This window comes from Panulirus ornatus, chromosome 6 (genome assembly GCF_036320965.1).
Source record: "Panulirus ornatus isolate Po-2019 chromosome 6, ASM3632096v1, whole genome shotgun sequence".
NCBI classification, from domain to species: domain Eukaryota; kingdom Metazoa; phylum Arthropoda; class Malacostraca; order Decapoda; family Palinuridae; genus Panulirus; species Panulirus ornatus.
Window position 1 is genome coordinate 44,795,587 of NC_092229.1, and position 24,526 is coordinate 44,820,112.

General features: G+C 42.2%; 1 protein-coding gene across 5 annotated transcripts in view; it reads left to right on the forward strand.

Moving 5' to 3' along the window:
• Positions 1 to 24,526, forward strand: part of LOC139749181 (protein unc-13 homolog 4B-like) — a 407,928-nt gene that overhangs the window by 195,455 nt on the left and 187,947 nt on the right. The gene's annotated exons all lie outside the window — the stretch shown is intronic.

Consider the following 24,526-nt stretch of genomic DNA (forward strand, 5'->3'; position numbering starts at 1 on the left):
TTCACTGCCTCTGGCAGCTTACCTACCACACCATATACTCTTAAGACCTTCCTCAAAGCATCTCTTATCAACCCTATCATATGCCTTCTCCAGATCCATGAAGGCTACATACAGTTCCATCTTTTTTTGCAACACATGCCTTCTCCAGATCCATAAATGCTACATGCAAATCCATCTGTTTTTCTAAGTATTTCTCACACACATTATTCAAAGTACACACCTGATCCACACATCCTCTTCCCCTTCTGAAACCACACTGCTCTTCCACAATCTGTTGCTCTGTACATGCCATCTCCTTCTCAATCATTACCCTCCCATATTATTTCCTAGGAGTACTCTACAAACTCATGTGTTTGTACTTTGAACTCTCACCATTATCCCCTTTGTGTTTGTACATTGGCACTATGCATGCAATCCACAGGCACTTCACCATGATCCATACATAGATTGAATATCCTTGCCAACCAATCAACAACACGGTTGCCCCCTTTTTTGATAAACTTAACTGCAATACCATCCAAACCCAACACCTTGCTAGATTTCATATTTTGCAAAGCTTTCACTACCTCTTCTGTCTTAACCTAACCATTCTCCTTGACCCTCTCACTTTACACACCAACCCAACCAGAACACCCTACATCTGCCTCTCTATCATCAAACACATTCAGTAAACCCTCAAAATACTCGTTCCATCTCCTCACTTCATCACTACCTGTTATTACTTTCCCCCTTGCCCCCTTCACCGACGTTCGCATTTGTTCTCTTGTCTTATGCACATTATTTACGTCCTTCCAAAACATCTTTTTATTTTCCCTAAAGTATAATGATACTCGTTCACACCAGCTCTCATTTGCCCTCTTTTTCAACCATTGGACCTTCCTCTTGACCTCCTTCCACTTTTTTTCTTTTCTTTTTTTTTACATTTTCCAGTCATTTGCACTCCTTCCTTGTAAGTATCATCCAAACACCTCTGTTTTCTCTTTCAGTAACAACTTTACTTCTTCATCCCACCACTCAATATCCTTTCTTATCTGCCTACCTTCCACCATTACACATGCCATTCCTCTCCCACCCCCCTCACATTGTTTGGTCTCACCTTTTGCCATTCTACATCCAATCTCTCCTGGTACTTCCTCACACAAGTGTCCTTTCCAAGCTCACTTCCTCTCACCACTCTCTTCTCCCAACATTCTTTCTACTTTTTTGAAAACCTCTATAAATCTTCACCTTTGCCTCCACAAAATAGTGATCAGTCATCCCTCCAGCTGCCCCGCTCAGAAAATTAACATCCAAAAGCCTCTGATCTCTTTTACATGCCTATCAGCCAACATTTAATCCAATAATGCCCTTTGACCATCTCTGTACTGAGTACAGAATGGAAAAAGGTGAGAACAAAGGACGTAAGGGGAGTGGGGGAGGAATGGGATGTATTTAGGGAAGCAGTGATGGCTTGTGCAGAAGATGCTTGTGGCATGAGAAGCATGGAAGGTGGGCAGATTAGAAAGGGTAGTGAGTGGTGGGATGAAGAAGTAAGATTATTAGTGAAAGAGAAGAAAGAGGCATTTTAGACAATTTTTGCAGGGAAATAATGCAAATGACTGGGAGATTTGAGAAAGAGGCAGGAGGTCAAGAGAAAGGTGCAAGAGGTGAAGAAGAGGGCAAATGAGAGTTGGGGTGAGAGTATCATTAAATTTTAGGGAGAATAAAAAGATGTTTTGGAAGGAGGTAAATAAAGTGTGTAAGACAAGGGAACAAATGGCAACATCAGTGAAGGGGCAAATGGGGAGGTGATAACAAGTACTGGCAATGTGAGGAGATGGAGTGAGTATTTTGAAGGTTTGTTAGATGTGTTTGATGATAGAGTGGCAGATATAGGGTGTTTTGGTTGAGGTGGTGTGCAAAGTGAGAGGGTTAGGGAGAATGATTTGGTAAACAGAGAAGAGGTTGTAAAAGCTTTGGGGGAGCTGAAAGCTGGCAAGGTAGTGGGTTTGGATGGTATTGCAGTGGAATTTATTAAAAAAGGGGGTGACTGTATTGTTGACTGGTTGGTAAGACTATTTAATGTATGTATGACTCATGGTGAGGTGCCTGAGGGTTTGTCCAAATGCTTGCATAGTGCCATTATACAAAGGCAAACGGGATGAGAGTGAGTGCTCAAATTACAGAGGTATAAGTCTGTTGAGTATTCCTGGGAAAGTATATGGGAGGGTATTGATTAAGAGGGTGAAAGCATGCACAGAACATCAGATTGGGGAAGAGCAGTGTGGTTTCAGAAGTGTTGGAGGATGTGCGGATCAGGTGTTTGCTTTGAAAAATGTATGTGAGAAATATTTAGAAAAGCAAATGGATTTGTATGTAGCATTTGTATTTAGCATTTACTCGATCAAACCACCTCACACCACACATTGTCCTCAAACATCTCATTTCCAGCACATCCATCCTCCTGCGCACAACTCTATCCATAGCCCACGCCTTGCAACCATACAACATTGTTGGAACCACTATTCCTTCAAACATACCCATTTTTGCTTTCCGAGATAATGTTCTCGACTTCCACACATTCTTCAAGGCTCCCAGGATTTTCGCCCCCTCCCCCACCCTATGATCCACTTCCGCTTCCATGGTTCCATCCGCTGCCAGATCCACTCCCAGATATCTAAAACACTTTACTTCCTCCAGTTTTTCTCCATTCAAACTTACCTCCCAATTGACTTGACCCTCAACCCTACTGTACCTAATAACCTTGCTCTTATTCACATTTACTCTTAACTTTCTTCTTTCACACACTTTACCAAACTCAGTCACCAGCTTCTGCAGTTTCTCACATGAATCAGCCACCAGCGCTGTATCATCAGCGAACAACAACTGACTCACTTCCCAAGCTCTCTCATCCCCAACAGACTTCATACTTCATTTTTTTTTTTTTTTTTTTTTTTTAATACTTTGTCGCTGTCTCCCGCGTTTGCGAGGTAGCGCAAGGAAACAGACGAAAGAAATGGCCCAACCCCCCCCCATACACATGTACATACACACGTCCACACACGCAAATATACATACCTACACAGCTTTCCATGGTTTACCCCGGACGCTTCACATGCCTTGATTCAATCCACTGACAGCACGTCAACCCCTGTATACCACATCGCTCCAATTCACTCTATTCCTTGCCCTCCTTTCACCCTCCTGCATGTTCAGGCCCCGATCACACAAAATCTTTTTCACTCCATCTTTCCACCTCCAATTTGGTCTCCCTCTTCTCCTCGTTCCCTCCACCTCCGACACATATATCCTCTTGGTCAATCTTTCCTCACTCATTCTCTCCATGTGCCCAAACCATTTCAAAACACCCTCTTCTGCTCTCTCAACCACGCTCTTTTTATTTCCACACATCTCTCTTACCCTTACGTTACTTACTCGATCAAACCACCTCACACCACACATTGTCCTCAAACATCTCATTTCCAGCACATCCATCCTCCTGCGCACAACTCTATCCATAGCCCACGCCTCGCAACCATACAACATTGTTGGAACCACTATTCCTTCAAACATACCCATTTTTGCTTTCCGAGATAATGTTCTCGACTTCCACACATTCTTCAAGGCTCCCAAAATTTTCGCCCCCTCCCCCACCCTATGATCCACTTCCGCTTCCATGGTTCCATCCGCTGACAGATCCACTCCCAGATATCTAAAACACTTCACTTCCTCCAGTTTTTCTCCATTCAAACTCACCTCCCAATTGACTTGACCCTCAACCCTACTGTACCTAATAACCTTGCTCTTATTCACATTTACTCTTAACTTTCTTCTTCCACACACTTTACCAAACTCCGTCACCAGCTTCTGCAGTTTCTCACATGAATCCGCCAACAGCGCTGTATCATCAGCGAACAACAACTGACTCACTTCCCAAGCTCTCTCATCCCCAACAGACTTCATACTTGCCCCTCTTTCCAAGACTCTTGCATTTACCTCCCTAACAACCCCATCCATAAACAAATTAAACAACCATGGAGACATCACACACCCCTGCCGCAAACCTACATTCACTGAGAACCAATCACTTTCCTCTCTTCCTACACGTACACATGCCTTACATCCTCGATAAAAACTTTTCACTGCTTCTAACAACTTGCCTCCCACACCATATATTCTTAATACCTTCCACAGAGCATCTCTATCAACTCTATCATATGCCTTCTCCAGATCCATAAATGCTACATACAAATCCATTTGCTTTTCTAAGTATTTCTCACATACATTCTTCAAAGCAAACACCTGATCCACACATCCTCTACCACTTCTGAAACCACACTGCTCTTCCCCAATCTGATGCTCTGTACATGCCTTCACCCTCTCAATCAATACCCTCCCATATAATTTACCAGGAATACTCAACAAACTTATACCTCTGTAATTTGAGCACTCACTCTTATCCCCTTTGCCTTTGTACAATGGCACTATGCACGCATTCCGCCAATCCTCAGGCACCTCACCATGAGTCATACATACATTAAATAACCTTACCAACCAGTCAACAATACAGTCACCCCCTTTTTTAATAAATTCCACTGCAATACCATCCAAACCTGCTGCCTTGCCGGCTTTCATCTTCCGCAAAGCTTTTACTACCTCTTCTCTGTTTACCAAATCATTTTCCCTAACCCTCTCACTTTGCACACCACCTCGACCCAAACACCCTATATCTGCCACTCTGTCATCAGACACATTCAACAAACCTTCAAAATACTCATTCCATCTCCTTCTCACATCACCACTACTTGTTATCACCTCCCCATTTACGCCCTTCACTGAAGTTCCCATTTGCTCCCTTGTCTTACGCACCCTATTTACCTCCTTCCAGAACATCTTTTTATTCTCCCTAAAATTTACTGATAGTCTCTCACCCCAACTCTCATTTGCCCTTTTTTTCACCTCTTGCACCTTTCTCTTGACCTCCTGTCTCTTTCTTTTATACTTCTCCCACTCAATTGCATTTTTTCCCTGCAAAAATCGTCCAAATGCCTCTCTCTTCTCTTTCACTAATACTCTTACTTCTTCATCCCACCACTCACTACCCTTTCTAAACAGCCCACCTCCCACTCTTCTCATGCCACAAGCATCTTTTGCGCAATCCATCACTGATTCCCTAAATACATCCCATTCCTCCCCCACTCCCCTTACTTCCATTGTTCTCACCTTTTTCCATTCTGTACACAGTCTCTCCTGATACTTCTTCACACAGGTCTCCTTCCCAAGCTCACTTACTCTCACCACCTTCTTCACCCCAACATTCACTCTTCTTTTCTGAAAACCCATACTAATCTTCACCTTAGCCTCCACAAGATAATGATCAGACATCCCTCCAGTTGCACCTCTCAGCACATTGACATCCAAAAGTCTCTCTTTCGCACGCCTGTCAATTAACACGTAATCCAATAACGCTCTCTGGCCATCTCTCCTACTTACATAAGTATACTTATGTATATCTCGCTTTTTAAACCAGGTATTCCCAATCATCAGTCCTTTTTCAGCACATAAATCTACAAGCTCTTCACCATTTCCATTTACAACACTGAACACCCCATGCATACCAATTATTCCCTCGACTGCCACATTACTCACCTTTGCATTCAAATCACCCATCACTATAACCCGGTCTCGTGCATCAAAACCGCTAACACACTCATTTAGCTGCTCCCAAAACACTTGCCTCTCATGATCTTTCTTCTCATGCCCAGGTGCATATGCACCAATAATCACCCACCTCTCTCCATCAACTTTCAATTTTACCCATATTAATCGAGAATTTACTTTCTTACATTCTATCACATACTCCCACAACTCCTGTTTCAGGAGTATTGCTACTCCTTCCCTTGCTCTTGTCCTCTCACTAACCCCTGACTTTCACTCCCCAGACATTTCCAAACCACTCTTCCCCTTTACCCTTGAGCTTCGTTTCACTCAGAGCCAAAACATCCAGGTTCCTTTCCTCAAACATACTACCTATCTCTCCTTTTTTCACATCTTGGTTACATCCACACACATTTAGGCACCCCACTCTGAGCCTTCGACGAGGATGAGCACTCCCCGCGTTGCTCCTTCTTCTGTTTCCCATTTTAGAAAGTTAATACAAGGAGGGGAGGATTTCCGGCCCCCCGCTCCCGTCCCCTCTAGTCGCTTTCTACGACACGCGAGGAATACGTGGGAGTATTCTTTCACCCCTATCCCCAGGGATATATATATATATATATATATAATTATATATATATATTATATATATATATATATATATATATATATCTTTTTCTTTCAAACTGTTCGCCATTTCCCGCATTAGTGAGGTTAGCGTTAAGAACAGAGGACTGGGCCTTTGAGGGAAATACCCTCACCTGGCCCAATTCTCTGTTCCTTCTTTTGGGTAAAAAAAAAAGAGGGAGGATTTCCAGCCCCCCGCTCCCTCCCCTTTTAGTCGCCTTTTACGACACGCAGGGAATACGTGGGAAGTATTCTTTGTCCCCTATCAATATATATATTGAGATGTATAGGTATGTATATTTGTGTGTGTGGATGTGTATGTATAATACATGTGTATGTGGGTGGGTTGGGCCATTCTTTCGTCTGTTTCCTTGTGCTACCTCGCTATCGCGGAGACAGAGACAAAGTAAAATAAATAATAAATGAATCTTTCTTTTTAAACCAGGTATTCCCAATCACCAGGCTTCATTCATTACATGAATCCACAATCTCTTCACCATTTCCATTCACAACTCTGAATACCCCATGCACACCAATTATACCCTTAGCTGCCACACTGCTCACCTTTGCATTTAAATCACCCATCCCCAATACCCAGTCTCATGCTTCAAAGCTGCTGACAAACTCACTCAGCTGCTCCCAAAACACTTGCCTCTCATGATCTTTCTTTCATGACTAGGTTCATAAGCACCAATATTCACCCATCTCTCTCCTTCCACTTTCAGTCTTACCTACATCGCTCTAGAATTTACATTCTTACACCCTATCACACACTCCCACTACTCCTGCTTCAGGAGTAGTGCTACTCCTTGCCTAGCTCTTGTCCGTTCACCAACCCCTGACTTTATTCCCAAGACTTTTCCAAACCATTCTTCCCTTTACCCTTGAGCTTGTTCGCTTAGAGCCAGAACATTTAGGTTTCTTTCCTCAAGCATACTAAACTATCTCTCCTTTCTTCTCATCTTGGTAACATCCACAGCTTACCTCCCCCACCATATACCCCAACCAAGACCTTCCATGAAGCATCTCTATCAACCAATCATATGCCTCTCCCAGATCCCTAAATGCTACATACAGACCCATTTTGTTTTTTAAGTATTCCACAATTTCAAAGAAACACCTGAACAACATCCTCTCCCTTTTGAAATCCCTGCTCTCCCAATCGTGCTCTGTACATGCCTTTTCCTCTCATCATAACCTCCCATAAATTTCCCCGGATACTCAAAAAAACTTTTGTTTTTTGAACTCTCACCTTTAAACCCCTTTGTGTTTGAAACATTGGCACAATGCATGCAACCCCACGGGCCCATTTCCCCCCATGACCCAAATACTTTGTTTTGAAAAACCCTTTCCCAAACCCAAAATAAACAAAAAACGGTTTTGCCCCCTTTTTTTTAAATAAACTTAACGCAATACCATCCAAACCCCCACACCTTGCTAATTTCATATTTTGCAAAGCTTTCACTACCTCCTTTCTGTCCTTAACCTAACCATACTCCTTTACACACCAACCCAACCAGAACACCCTACAGCTCTCTCCATCATCAAACACTTTCATAAACCCTCAAAAATACCGTTCCATCTCCTCACTTCAACACTATTAACCTGTTATAATTTTCCCCCTTGATGCCCCCTTCAACCGACGTTCGCATTTGATCTCTTGTCTATGCACATTATTTTACGTCCTATCCAAAACATTTTTTTTATTTTCCCTAAATATAATGATACTCGTTCACAACAGCTCTCATTTGCCCTCGTTTTTCAACCATTGGACCTTACCTCTTGACCTCCTTCCACTTTTTTTCTTTTCTTTTTTTTTTACATTTTCCAGTCATTTCCCACCCCTTTCCTTGTAAGTATCATCCAAAAAACCTCTGTTTTCTCTTTCAGAACAACTTTCCCTTTCCTTCATACCCCACCCTAAATATCCTTTCTTTTTCTGCCTCCCTTTCCCAAACCTTTAACACCCCCATTCCCCCTCCCCCCCCCCCAAATTTGTTTGGCCCAAACCTTTCCCCATTCAAACATCAACCCTCCCGGTACCCCCTCACACAAGGTCCCTTTCCAAGCCACTTCCTCTCCCACTCTTTTTTCCCCAACATTTTTTCCAAATTTTTTGAAAACCTCTAAAAAATCTTAAACCTTTCCCCACAAAAAAGGTTTAAACACCCCCCAAAGTCCCCCGCTCAAAAATTAACTTTCCAAAACCCTTAAACCCTTTTTTACATGCCTTTTCACCAACATTTAACCCCAATTTAATCCCCTTTTGGGACCATCCTGTACGATTTCAGAATAAAAAAAAGGTAGAACAAAGGGAAACGAAAGGGGGAGTGGGGGAGGAATGGGATGTATTTGGGGAAGCAGTGAAGGTTTGCAAAAGGATGCAGGGGCATGAAACCAGGGAAAGGGTGGGCAATTAAAAGGGTAGTAGGGTGGGATGAAAAAGTAAAATTATTAGTGAAAGAGAAAAAGAGGCATTTTAGACAATTTTTTCAGGGAAATAATAAAATGCCCTGGAGTTTTGAGAAAGGGGCAGGAGGCCCAAGAAAAAGGGTTGCAAGAGGTGAAGAAAGGGAAAAAATGAGAGTTGGGGTGAGAGAAACATTAAATTTTAGGGAAAATAAAAAATGTTTTGGAAGGGGTAAATAAAGGGGTTAAGAAAAGGGGAAACAAAGGGCAACATCATTGGGGGGCAAATGGGGAGGTAAATAACAAGTACTGGAAATGTGGGGAGAGGGAAAGTGAGTATTTTGAAAGGTTTTTTTAATTTTTTTTTGATGATAAGGGCAATAAAAGGGTTTTTTTGGTTTTGGGGTGGTTTTCAAAGTGAGGGGGTTTAGGGAGAATGATTTGGTAAACAAAAGTTTTTTGAAAAAGCTTTGGGAGCTAAACCCGGCAAGGAGGGGGTTTTGGATGGTTTTTTGCAGGGGAATTTAAAAAAAAAAAAAGGGGGTGACTGTTTTGGGTTGCCCTGGTTGGTAAACTATTTAATGTAGGGAAATTGATCATGGTGAGGTGCCTGGGGTTTTGGTCCAAATTTTTTAAAAATAGTGCCATTATAAAAAGGGAAAAAGGGGATGGAGTGAGTGCCAAATTCAGGGGAATAAGTCTGTTGATTTTACCGGGAAAGTATAGGGGAGGGAATTTTTAAGAGGGGAAAGCATGCACAGAAAAAAACAGATTGGGGAAGAGCATGGGGGTTTTCAAAAGGTTTTGGGGGTGGGCGGATCAGGGGGTTTGCTTTGAAAAATTATGGAAAATATTTAGAAAAGCAAATGGTTTTTGTAGGGTAGCTTTTTGTATTTAGCTTTTACTCGATAAAACCCACCCAAAAACCACACTTGTCCTCAAACAACTCATTTCCAGCACACCCCACCCTCCAGCGCAAAAACCTAACCAAACCCCAAACCCTTGCAACCAAACAACATTGTTGGAACCACTTTTCCTTAAACATACCCATTTTTGTTTTCCCCGAGAAAAATTTTTCTCCTTCCACACTTCTTAAAGGGCCCCCAAAGGTTTTTCCCCCCCTTTCCCCCCCCCTTTTACCCATTTCCGTTTCCAATGGTTCCATCCCGCCAGTTTCCCACTCCCAGATATCTAAAACACTTTACTTCCCCCCTTTTTCTCCATCAAACTTACCTCCCAATTGACTTGACCCTCAACCCTACTGTACCTAATAACCTTGCTCCCTTTTTCCATTTTTCTCTTAACTTTTTTTCCCTTTTACCCCACTAAAAAAACTCCGTCACCAACTTCTGCAGTTTCTCCTAATTTACCACCAGGGTTTTTTCATCAGCGAACAACAACTGAAATCAAAATTTTCCCCAACCTCTCATCCCCAACAGAACTTCATACATCATTTTTTTTTTTTTTTTTTTTTTTTAATACTTTGTCGCTGTCTTCCCCGCGTTAGCGAGGTGCGCAAGGAACAGACGAAAGAAATGGCCGCAACCCCCCCCCCTACACATGTACATACACAACGTCCACACACACAAATTATACATACCACACAGCTTTACATGGTTTAACACCCCGGAACGCTTCACATCCCTTGATTCATTCGCCCCACTGACAGCACGTCAACCCCCTGTACACCACATCGCTCCAATTCACTCTATTCCCATTGCCCTCCTTTCGACCCACCTTGCATGTTTCAGTGCCCCGATCACACAAAATCCTTTTCACTCCATCTTTCCACCTCCAATTTGGTCTCCCTCTTCTCCTCGTTCCCTCCACCTCCGACACATATATCCTCTTGGTCAATCTTTCCTCACTCATTCTCTCCATGTGCCCAAACCATTTCAAAACACCCTCTTCTGCTCTCTCAACCACGCTCTTTTTATTTCCACACATCTCTCTTACCCTTACGTTACTTACTCGATCAAACCACCTCACACCACACATTGTCCTCAAACATCTCATTTCCAGCACATCCATCCTCCTGCGCACAACTCTATCCATAGCCCACGCCTCGCAACCATACAACATTGTTGGAACTACTATTCCTTCAAACATACCCATTTTTGCTTTCCGGGATAATGTTCTCGACTTCCACACATTTTTCAAGGCTCCCAAAATTTTCGCCCCCTCCCCCACCCTATGATCCACTTCCGCTTCCATGGTTCCATCCGCTGACAGATCCACTCCCAGATATCTAAAACACTTCACTTCCTCCAGTTTTTCTCCATTCAAACTCACCTCCCAATTGACTTGACCCTCAACCCTACTGTACCTAATAACCTTGCTCTTATTCACATTTACTCTTAACTTTCTTCTTTCACACACTTTACCAAACTCCGTCACCAGCTTCTGCAGTTTCTCACATGAATCCGCCAACAGCGCTGTATCATCAGCGAACAACAACTGACTCACTTCCCAAGCTCTCTCATCCCCAACAGACTTCATACTTGCCCCTCTTTCCAAGACTCTTGCATTTACCTCCCTAACAACCCCATCCATAAACAAATTAAACAACCATGGAGACATCACACACCCCTGCCGCAAACCTACATTCACTGAGAACCAATCACTTTCCTCTCTTCCTACACGTACACATGCCTTACATCCTCGATAAAAACTTTTCACTGCTTCTAACAACTTGCCTCCCACACCATATATTCTTAATACCTTCCACAGAGCATCTCTATCAACTCTATCATATGCCTTCTCCAGATCCATAAATGCTACATACAAATCCATTTGCTTTTCTAAGTATTTCTCACATACATTCTTCAAAGCAAACACCTGATCCACACATCCTCTACCACTTCTGAAACCACACTGCTCTTCCCCAATCTGATGCTCTGTACATGCCTTCACCCTCTCAATCAATACCCTCCCATATAATTTACCAGGAATACTCAACAAACTTATACCTCTGTAATTTGAGCACTCACTCTTATCCCCTTTGCCTTTGTACAATGGCACTATGCATGCATTCCGCCAATCCTCAGGCACCTCACCATGAGTCATACATACATTAAATAACCTTACCAACCAGTCAACAATACAGTCACCCCCTTTTTTAATAAATTCCACTGCAATACCATCCAAACCTGCTGCCTTGCCGGCTTTCATCTTCCGCAAAGCTTTTACTACCTCTTCTCTGTTTACCAAATCATTTTCCCTAACCCTCTCACTTTGCACACCACCTCGACCCAAACACCCTATATCTGCCACTCTGTCATCAGACACATTCAACAAACCTTCAAAATACTCATTCCATCTCCTTCTCACATCACCACTACTTGTTATCACCTCCCCATTTACGCCCTTCACTGAAGTTCCCATTTGCTCCCTTGTCTTACGCACCCTATTTACCTCCTTCCAGAACATCTTTTTATTCTCCCTAAAATTTACTGATAGTCTCTCACCCCAACTCTCATTTGCCCTTTTTTTCACCTCTTGCACCTTTCTCTTGACCTCCTGTCTCTTTCTTTTATACTTCTCCCACTCAATTGCATTTTTTCCCTGCAAAAATCGTCCAAATGCCTCTCTCTTCTCTTTCACTAATACTCTTACTTCTTCATCCCACCACTCACTACCCTTTCTAAACAGCCCACCTCCCACTCTTCTCATGCCACAAGCATCTTTTGCGCAATCCATCACTGATTCCCTAAATACATCCCATTCCTCCCCCACTCCCCTTACTTCCATTGTTCTCACCTTTTTCCATTCTGTACACAGTCTCTCCTGATACTTCTTCACACAGGTCTCCTTCCCAAGCTCACTTACTCTCACCACCTTCTTCACCCCAACATTCACTCTTCTTTTCTGAAAACCCATACTAATCTTCACCTTAGCCTCCACAAGATAATGATCAGACATCCCTCCAGTTGCACCTCTCAGCACATTGACATCCAAAAGTCTCTCTTTCGCACGCCTGTCAATTAACACGTAATCCAATAACGCTCTCTGGCCATCTCTCCTACTTACATAAGTATACTTATGTATATCTCGCTTTTTAAACCAGGTATTCCCAATCATCAGTCCTTTTTCAGCACATAAATCTACAAGCTCTTCACCATTTCCATTTACAACACTGAACACCCCATGCATACCAATTATTCCCTCGACTGCCACATTACTCACCTTTGCATTCAAATCACCCATCACTATAACCCGGTCTCGTGCATCAAAACCGCTAACACACTCATTTAGCTGCTCCCAAAACACTTGCCTCTCATGATCTTTCTTCTCATGCCCAGGTGCATATGCACCAATAATCACCCACCTCTCTCCATCAACTTTCAATTTTACCCATATTAATCGAGAATTTACTTTCTTACATTCTATCACATACTCCCACAACTCCTGTTTCAGGAGTATTGCTACTCCTTCCCTTGCTCTTGTCCTCTCACTAACCCCTGACTTTACTCCCCAGACATTTCCAAACCACTCTTCCCCTTTACCCTTGAGCTTCGTTTCACTCAGAGCCAAAACATCCAGGTTCCTTTCCTCAAACATACTACCTATCTCTCCTTTTTTTCACATCTTGGTTACATCCACACACATTTAGGCACCCCACTCTGAGCCTTCGACGAGGATGAGCACTCCCCGCGTTGCTCCTTCTTCTGTTTCCCATTTTAGAAAGTTAATACAAGGAGGGGAGGATTTCCGGCCCCCCGCTCCCGTCCCCTCTAGTCGCTTTCTACGACACGCGAGGAATACGTGGGAAGTATTCTTTCACCCCTATCCCCAGGGATATATATATATATATATATATATATATATATATATATATATATATATATATATATATATATATATATCTTTTTCTTTCAAACTGTTCGCCATTTCCCGCATTAGTGAGGTAGCGTTAAGAACAGAGGACTGGGCCTTTGAGGGAATACCCTCACCTGGCCCAATTCTCTGTTCCTTCTTTTGGGAAAAAAAAAAAGAGGGGAGGATTTCCAGCCCCCCGCTCCCTCCCCTTTTAGTCGCCTTTTACGACACGCAGGGAATACGTGGGAAGTATTCTTTGTCCCCTATCCATATATATATTGAGATGTATAGGTATGTATATTTGTGTGTGTGGATGTGTATGTATATACATGTGTATGTGGGTGGGTTGGGCCATTCTTTCGTCTGTTTCCTTGTGCTACCTCGCTATCGCGGGAGACAGAGACAAAGTAAAATAAATAAATAAATGAATCTTTCTTTTTAAACCAGGTATTCCCAATCACCAGGCTTCATTCATTACATGAATCCACAATCTCTTCACCATTTCCATTCACAACTCTGAATACCCCATGCACACCAATTATACCCTTAGCTGCCACACTGCTCACCTTTGCATTTAAATCACCCATCCCCAATACCCAGTCTCATGCTTCAAAGCTGCTGACAAACTCACTCAGCTGCTCCCAAAACACTTGCCTCTCATGATCTTTCTTTCATGACTAGGTTCATAAGCACCAATATTCACCCATCTCTCTCCTTCCACTTTCAGTCTTACCTACATCGCTCTAGAATTTACATTCTTACACCCTATCACACACTCCCACTACTCCTGCTTCAGGAGTAGTGCTACTCCTTGCCTAGCTCTTGTCCGTTCACCAACCCCTGACTTTATTCCCAAGACTTTTCCAAACCATTCTTCCCCTTTACCCTTGAGCTTGTTCGCTTAGAGCCAGAACATTTAGGTTTCTTTCCTCAAGCATACTAACTATCTCTCCTTTCTTCTCATCTTGGTAACATCCACAGCTTACCTCCCACACCATATACCCACACCAAGACCTTCCATGAAGCATCTCTATCAACCAATCATATGCCTTCTCCAGATCCCTAAATGCTACATACAGACCCATCTGTTTTTTAAGTATTTCTCACACATTCTCCAAAGCAAACACCTGAACTACACATCCTCCTCCACTTCTGAAATCACACTGCTCCTCCCCAATCTGATGCTCTGTACATGCCTTCATCCTCTCAGTCAATAACCTCCCTATCAATTTTCCAGGAATACTCAACAAACATATGCCTATAGTTTGAACACTCGCCTTCATCCCCTTTGTCTTTGTACAGTGACACTGTACATACCTTCCTCCAATCCTCAGGCACATCACCATGATCCATACATTCATTGAATATACTTACCAAACAATATCACAGTCTCCCCCTTTCTTAATATATTCTTCTGCAGTACCATCGAATCCAATGTCTTGCCACATTTCATCTTCTGCAAGGGTTTCACCACCTCTTCTCTTTTCACCAAACCACTACCCTGACTCTCTTACTTCGAATACCACCCTGATTTAAACACCCTAAATCTACCACTTTACCAGCAAGCACATTTAACAATCCTTCAAAATACTCACTCCATCTCCTTACTCCATCACTACCTGTTACCACTTCCTTCTTTGCTCCCTTCACTGATGTCTCCTTTTGTTTTCTTGTGTTTTGAACATAAGTTACCTCCTTCCAAAACATCTTTTTATCCCCCATAAACTCTAATGAAATTCTTTTACCCATCTCTTATTTGCCCTCATTTGCAGTCCCTGCACCTTCCTCTTGACCTTTTGTTGCTTTCTCTTTACATCTCCCAATCATTTGCACTCTCTCTTTATAAATATTACCCAAACACCTCTTTTTTTCTCTTTCACTAATAACTTTACTTCTTCATCCTACCACTTGCTGCCCTTTTTAATCTGCCCACCTCCCTTTTTTTGCATGCCACATACATCTCTTGCACATTCCATCACTGCTTCCATAAATACCTCCCATTCCTCATGCACTCCCCTCACTTCAATTGCTCTCACTTTTTTGCCATTCTGCACACAATCTCTCCTGGTATTTCTTCACACATGTCTCCTTTCCAAGCTCACTTACTCTAACCACTCTCTTCTCCCCGATGTGTCCACTTTTTCAAAAACTCATAAATATTCATCCTTTCCCCCACAAGATAGTGATCAGACATCCAACTAGCTGCCCCTCTCAGCACATTTACATTCAAAAGTCTCATTTACATGCCTATTAAGTAATTTGTAATGTAATAATGACCATCTCTCCTAATCACTTATGTATACTTGTGTAAATCTCTCTTTTTAACCCAGGTATTCCCAATATTCCCAAATATATATATGTTTTTTGATACATTCTTGCTATTTTCTGTGTGAGAAATGCAGCATACAGAACAGATGACTGAGCCTTACTGGCAGAAAGATGTTTATTTGGCTCCATTTCTTTGTTTTCTCTTTTGGAAAGTAATACATTAGGAGGGAAAGATTTCTTCCCTCCCACTCCTGCCCTTCTTAGTTGCCTTCTATGACACTCATGAGGTATGTGGGCAATGTTCTTTCTAACTTATCCCTAGAGATAAAGAAAATGCATAAGAACTATATTTTAACATTATTTTATCAGTTTTATATTGAATGTTTTGAAATGGTGTTCAGGAGATAGGTAAGAAGTGCATCTCTATCAACAATTTTCCTTACATTTTTCTGAATATTTAGATGACTGTTGATTTATGTATTAGATAAGAACTAGCTGAAGAGGAGTGTGTAGAAAAAATACATGAAAAATGAAATTTACAATGTCATTTTATCAGCTTATCCTTAGGGATGGGAGAGACGAAATATAGTCCACATATTCCCTGCATGTCATAGAAGGTGATGAAGAGAGAAGGGATTGGGAAGCTGTAATCATCTCCTCTTGTATTACTTTCCAGAGGGAATAGAGTTAGGAGTCAAGTGAAGATTTTTTTCCTCTAAGGCTCTGTCATCTGTTCTTGGTGTTACCTTGCTCATGCAGGAAATGGTGAATGTATGAAGAAATAGATTATCATTTAGAAGTTGAATGTTTTGAAATGATGTTGGGGAGCCAGATAAGAATTCCATGTCCTTCTATCTATATGTCTATATCTCTGACACCTGTTCCCTCCAGAAACTCCCATCAATGGGTGGCCACGGCAAAAGAGTCTCCAGTTATCCCTGTCCTTACATGCTCCCTCACATGCATCAGTCCATGCATTCTTCCTCTGTTTCTTCTCTCCCTCCAGTATTCCTCCACCCTACTTGCCCATATCACATGTGGTATTCTACTCATACCAACCCCTTTAATTGTATTTATTTATTTATTTTTTTATTTTTTTTTTTTTTTTTTTATACTTTGTCGCTGTCTCCCGCGTTTGCGAGGTAGCGCAAGGAAACAGACGAAAGAAATGGCCCAACCCTCCCCATACACATGTACATACACACGTCCACACACGCAAATATACATACCTACACAGCTTTCCATGGTTTACCCCGGACGCTTCACATGCCTTGATTCAATCCACTGACAGCACGTCAACCCCTGTATACCACATCGCTCCAATTCACTCTATTCCTTGCCCTCCTTTCACCCTCCTGCATGTTCAGGCCCCGATCACACAAAATCCTTTTCACTCCATCTTTCCACCTCCAATTTGGTCTCCCTCTTCTCCTCGTTCCCTCCACCTCCGACACATATATCCTCTTGGTCAATCTTTCCTCACTCATTCTCTCCATGTGCCCAAACCATTTCAAAACACCCTCTTCTGCTCTCTCAACCACGCTCTTTTTATTTCCACACATCTCTCTTACCCTTACGTTACTTACTCGATCAAACCACCTCACACCACACATTGTCCTCAAACATCTCATTTCCAGCACATCCATCCTCCTGCGCACAACTCTATCCATAGCCCACGCCTCGCAACCATACAACATTGTTGGAACCACTATTCCTTCAAACATACCCATTTTTGCTTTCCGGGATAATGTTCTCGACTTCCACACATTTTTCAAGGCTCCCAAAATTTTCGCCCCCTCCCCCACCCTATGATCCACTTCCGCTTCCATGGTTCCATCCGCTGACAGATCCACTCCCAGATATCTAAAACACTTCACTTCCTCCAGTTTTTCTCCATTCAAACTCACCTCCCAATTGACTTGACCCTCAACCCTACTGTACCTAATAACCTTGCTCTTATTCACATTTACACAAATACTCTGTATTTATTATTTTTATTTATTTCATTTTACTTTGTCACTGTCCCCCACGTTAACAAGGTAGCGCAAGGAAGCAGACGAAAGAATGGCCCAACCCACCCACATACACATGTACATACATACACGTCCACACATGCAAATATACATACCTATAAATCTCCACGTATACATATATATACACACACAGACATATACATATATACACATGTACGTAATTCATACTCTCTGTCTTTAATCATTCTCATCGCCACCCCGCCACACATGAAATAACAACCCCCCTTCCCCTGCATGTGCACGAGGCATCGCTAGGAAAAGACAACAAAGGTCACATTCGTTCACACTGTCTCTAGCTGTCATGTAATAATTAACCGAAACCACAGCTCCCTTTCCACATCCAGGCCCCACAGAACTTTCCATGGTTTATCCCAGATGCTTCAGATTCCCTGGTTCAATCCATTGACAGCATGTCGACCCCGGTATACCACATCGTTCCAATTCACACCTTGCACACCTCTCACCCTCCTGCATGTTCAGGCCCTGGTCACTCAAAATCTTTTTCACTCCATCTTTCCACCTCCACTTTGGTCTCCCACTTCTCCTTGTTCCCTCCACCTCTGACACATATATCCTCTTCATCAATCTTTCCTCACTCATTCTCTCCATGTGACCAAACCATTTCAAAAGTCGATCTTCTGTTCTCTCAACCACAATCTTTTTGTTACCACACATCTCTCTTACCCTATTATTACTTACTCGATCAAAGCACCTCACACCACATATTGTCCATAAACATCTCATTTCCAGCACATCCACCCTCCTCCGCACAACTCTATCTATATAGCCCACACCTCGCAACCACATAACATTGTTGGAACCACTATTCCTTCAAACACACCCATTTTTGCTTTCTGAGATAATGTTATCAACTTCCACACATTCTTCAAGGCTCCCAGAACTTTCACCCCCTCCCCCACCCTATGATTCATTTCCGCTTCCATGGTTCCATCTGCTGCTAAATCCACTCCCAGATATCTAAAACACTTCACTTCCTCCAGTTTTTCTCCATTCAAACTTACCTCCCAGTTGACTTGTCCCTCAACACTACTGTACCTAATAACCTTGCTCTTATTCACATTTACTCTCAGCTTTCTTCTTTCACACACTTTACCAAACTCAGTCACCGGCTTCTGCAGTTTCTCACACGAATCAGCCACCAGCGCTGTATCATCAGCGAACAACAACTGACTCACTTCCCAAGCTCTCTCATCCACAACAGACTGCATACTTTCCCCTCTTTCCAAAACTCTTGCATTCATCTCCCTAACAACCCCATCCATAAACTAATTCAACAACCATGGAGACACCACACACCCCTGCCGCAAACCAACATTCACTGAGAACCAATTACTTTCCTCTCTTCCTACATATACACATGCCTTACATCCTCGATAAAAACTTTTCACTGCTTCTAACACTTGCCTCCCACACCATATATTCTTAATACCTTCCACAGAGCATCTCTATCAACTCTATCATATGCCTTCTCCAGATCCATAAATGCTACATACAAATCCATTTGCTTTTCTAAGTATTTCTCACATACATTCTTCAAAGCAAACTCCTGATCCACACATCGTCTACCACTTCTGAAACCACCCTGCTCTTCCCCAACCTGATGTTCTGTACATGCCTCCAACCTCTCATCAATACCCTCCCATATAATTTCCCAGGAATACTCAAAAAACTTATGACTCTGTAATTTGAGCACTCACTCTTATCCCCTTTGCCTTTGTACAATGGCACTATGCAAGCATTTGGCCAATCCTCAGGCACCTCACCATGAGTCATACATACATTAAATAACCTTACTAACCAGTCAACAATAGAGTCACCCCCTTTTTAATAAATTCCACTGCAATACCATCCAAACTTGCTCCTTGCCAGCTTTCATCTTCTGCAAGGCTTTTACTACCTCTTCTCTGTTTACATAATCATTCTCCCTAACCCTCTCACTTTACACACCACCTCGACCAAAACACCCTATATCTGCCACTCTATCATCAAACACATGTAACAAACCTTCAAAATACTCACTCCATCTCCTTCTCACATTGCCAGTACTTGTTATCACCTCCCCATTTGCCCCCTTCACTGATGTTGCCATTTGTTCCCTTGTCTTACGCACTTTATTTACCTCCTTCCAAAACATCTTTTTATTCTCCCTAAAATCTAATGATACTCTCTCACCCCAACTCTCATTTGCCCTCTTTTTCACCTCTTGCACATTTCTCTTGACCTCCTGCCTTTCTCTTTTATACATCTCCCACTCATTTGCATTATTTCCCTGCAAAAATCGTCCAAAGCCTCTCTCTTCTCTTTCACTAATAATCTTACTTCTTCATCCCACCACTCACTACCCTTTCTAATCTGCCCACCTCCCACACTTCTCAAGCCACAAGCACCTTTTGCACAAGCCATCACTGCTTCCTTCAGTACATCCCATTCCTCCCCACTCCCCTTACCTCCTTTGTTCTCACCTTTTTCCATTCTGCACTCAGTTTCTCCTGGTACTTCCTTACACAAGTCTCCTTCCCAAGCTCACTTACTCTCACCACTCTCTTCACCCCAACATTCTGTCTTCTTTTCTAAAAACCTCTACAAATCTTCACCTTGGCCTCCACAAGATAATGATCAGACATCCCTCCAGTTGCACCTCTCAGCAAATTAACATCCAAAAGTCTCTCTTTCGCACACCTATCAATGAGCACGTAATCCAGTATCGCTCTTTGGCCATCTCTCCTACTTACATATGTATACTTATGTATATGTCTCTTTTTAAACCAGGTATTCCCAATCACCAGTCCTTTTTCAGCACATAAATCTACAAGCTCTTCACCATTTCCATTTACAACATTGAACACCCCATGTACACCAATTATTCCCTCAACTGCCATATTTGCATTCAAATCACCCATCACTATAACCTGGTCTCATGCATAAAAACTACTAACACACTCACTCAGCTGCTCCCAAAACACTTGCTTCTCATGATCTTTCTTCTCATGCCCAGGTGCATATGCACCAATCTCTCTCCATCCACTTTCAGTTTTACCCATATCAATCTAGAGTTTACTTTCTTACATTCTATCACATACTCCCACCACTCCTGTTTCAGGAGTAGTGCTACTCCGTCCCTTGCTGTTGTCCTCTCACTAACCCCTGACTTTACCCCCAAGACATTCCAAAACCACTCTTCCCCTTTACCCTTGATCTTCATTTCACTCAGAGCCAAAACATCCAGGTTCCTTTCCTCAAACATACTACTTATCTCTCCTTTTTTCTCATCTTGGTTACATCCACACACATTTAGACACCCCAATCTGAGCCTTCGAGGAGGATGAGCACTCCCTGCGTGACTCCTTCTTCTGTTTCCCCTTTTAGAAAGTTAAGATACAAGGAGGGGAGGGTTTCTAGCTCCCCGCTCCCGTCCCCTTTAGTCGCCTTCTACGACACGTGAGGAATGCGTGGGAAGTATTCTTTCTCCCTTGTCCTCTTTGCAAACTCCTAATCTTACATTCTTTCCAAATGCCCAAACCACCTTAAAATATTATGTTTCACCCATTCTTCCACTCCACAATTCATTCCCTTTGCATTTCTTGCCATACCACATCTCTCATACACTTTTTCATCTCTTTCTTCATTCCATTGAGTTACACCAAATGCTCTTCTCAAACAGCTCATTTCCACAGCCTGGATTCTTGACCTCTGTGCCTCATTTCACATCCATACTTCGGCTGCATAGGTCAGAGTTGGTAGGACTATGCTGTCCCTTAATTCCCTCTTCACTTCCATACTTATACCTCTACCCTTCATAATTGTATTAAGGGACCCAATGACTCTTCTACCCTGTACTGCTCTATCCTTTATCTCTAATTTCATATCACTCCCTAAAGAAAATTGTGTAGAAAGAAAATATGAAAAATTCAATTTACAGTATTTTTTGATGATTGGAAATGAAGACAGTTACTAACATTCTGGAGTAAGGTAAGACTCACATCTATTTCACCTTTTTTCTCATATATTTTTCTTGAAATGCATATTATTATTAATTCATGCATTTGGCAAGAATGTACTAAAGAGATTTGTTTACAGAATTGATATGAAAATTACAATGTACCGTATGATTTTATTCATATGTTGAATTTTCTGAAAGGAAGATCATTGATAACACATGGGAGTCAGGTAATACTTTCATCTATATCACCTATTTTCTTCAATATTTTTCTGAATATGTAGATAATAATTGAGTCACAGTGCTACTTAAGAGTATTATGTACAAAAAGTATATGAAAAATATGAATTACTTTATCATTCACTGATTATTAGTTGAACATTTTCATCCGTATGTGTTTGCTGTTTCTGAATATACAAAACAGTATTAATCTTTCTTAACTTTATATAACTATATATTTATTTATTATAGTTGATTGCTGTTTCCTACACAGTGAGGTAGCACCAGAAAACAGATGAAGAATGGCCCTTCCACTTGTGTACACATATGCATACATAAAATGCACATACATGCACATATGCATACTTATACATATCAACATACACATGCATACACAGATACATACATATATACACATGTGTATATTCATACTTGTTTGCCTTCACCCACTCCCAGTGCCACCCCGACCCACAGGAAACAGCATCGCTACCCCCTGCTTCAGTGAGGTATTGCCAGGAAAACATAAAAAAGGCCACATTTGTTCACATTCAGTATCTAGTTGTCATGTGTAATGCACCGATACCACAGTTCCCTTTACAAATCCAGGCCCCATAGACCTTTCCATGGTTTATCCCAGACATTTGGTCTCCCACTTCTCTTTGTTCCTACCACTCCTGACACATATATCCTCTTTGTCAACCTTTCCTTACTCAATCTCTTCATATGTCCAAACCATTTCAACAAGCCCTCTTCTGCTCTCTCAACCACACTTTTTTTATTGCTACACATCTCTCTTACCCTTTCATTGCTTACTCGATCAAACCACCTCACACCACACTTGGTCCTTAAACATTTCATTTCCAGCACATCCACCCTCCTTCGTAAAGCTGTATCTATTGCCCATGCCTCGCAGCCATACGATATTGTTGGAACTACTATTCCTTCACATATGCCCATTTTTGCTCTCAGAGATAACGTTCTCTCCTTCCACACATTTTTCATGGCTCCCAGAACCTTTTCCCCCTCCCCCACCCTGTGACTCACTTCCACTCCCATGGTTCCATTTGCTGCTAAATCCACTCCCAGATATCTAAAACACTTCACTTCCTCCAACCTTTCTTTGTTCAAACTTACATCCCAATTAACTTGTCCCTCACCCCTGCTGAACCTAATAACCTCTATTATTCACATTTACTCTCAGCATTCTCCTTTCTCTCACTTTTCCAAACTTAGTCACCATCTTTTGCAGTTTCTCACTTGAATCAACTACCAATGCTGTATCATCTGTGAACAACTGACTCACTTTCCAGGCACTCTCATCCACAACAGACTGCCTGCTCACCCCTCTCTCCAAAACTCTTGCATTTACCTCCCTAACCACCTCATCCATAAACACATTAAATATCTATGGAGAAATCAAACACCCCTGCCACAGACCGACCTTCACCTGGAACCAGCCAGTCTTCTGTCTTCCCACTTGTACACATGCCTTACATCCTTGATAAATCTTTTTACTGCTTCTAACAGCTTTTCTTGCACACCATACATGAAGACCTTCCACAAAGCATCTCTATCAACCCTATCATATGCCTTCTCCAGATCCATAAATGCCGTGTACAAATCCATCTGTTTTTCTGAGTAATTCTCTTACACATTCTTCAAAGCAAACACCTGATCCACACATCCTCTACCACTTGTGAAACCACACTGCTCTTCCCAATCTTATGCTCTGTACCTTCTCAGTCAGTACCCTCCCGTACAATTTTCCAGGAATATTCAACAAACATATGCCACTGTAGTTTGAACACTCACCTTTATCCTCTTTGCTTTTGCACAGTGGCACTGTGCATGCATTCCGCCAATCCTCAGGCACTTCACCATGATTCATACATACATTACATACACTGAATATCCTTACCAACCAATCATCAACACATTCATCCCCTTTCTTGATAAATTCAACTGCAATACCATCCAAAACTGCCGCCTTGCCAGATTTCATCTTCTGCCAGGCTTTCACTACCTCTTCTCTCTTAACCTAACCATTCTTGCTGACTGTCTGACTTTGCACACCACTTCAACCAAAACACCCTTCATCTGCCACTCTGTCATCAAACACATTCAACAAAACTTCAAAATACTCACTACATCTCACTTTATCACTACCTATTATCACTTCCCCCTTGCCCCCTTCACTGATGTTTCCATTTCTCGTCTTTCGCACGTTATTTACCTCCTCTCAAAAATCTTTTTATTCTCCCTAAAGTTTAATGATACTCTTTCACCCCAACTCTCATTTGCCCTCTTTTTCAACCCTTGTACCTTTCTCTTGACCTGCTGCTTTCTTTAATACTTCTCCCAGTCATTTGCACTCCTTCCTTATGAGTATCATGCAAATGCCTCTCTCTTCTCTTTCGCTAACAACTGTACATCCTCATCCCACCACTCCCTACCCATTCTAATCTGCCCATCTCCCACCTTTCTCATGCCACATTCATCTTTTGCACGTGCCATCACTGCTTCCGTAAATGCATCCCATTCCTCACCCACTTCCCTCACG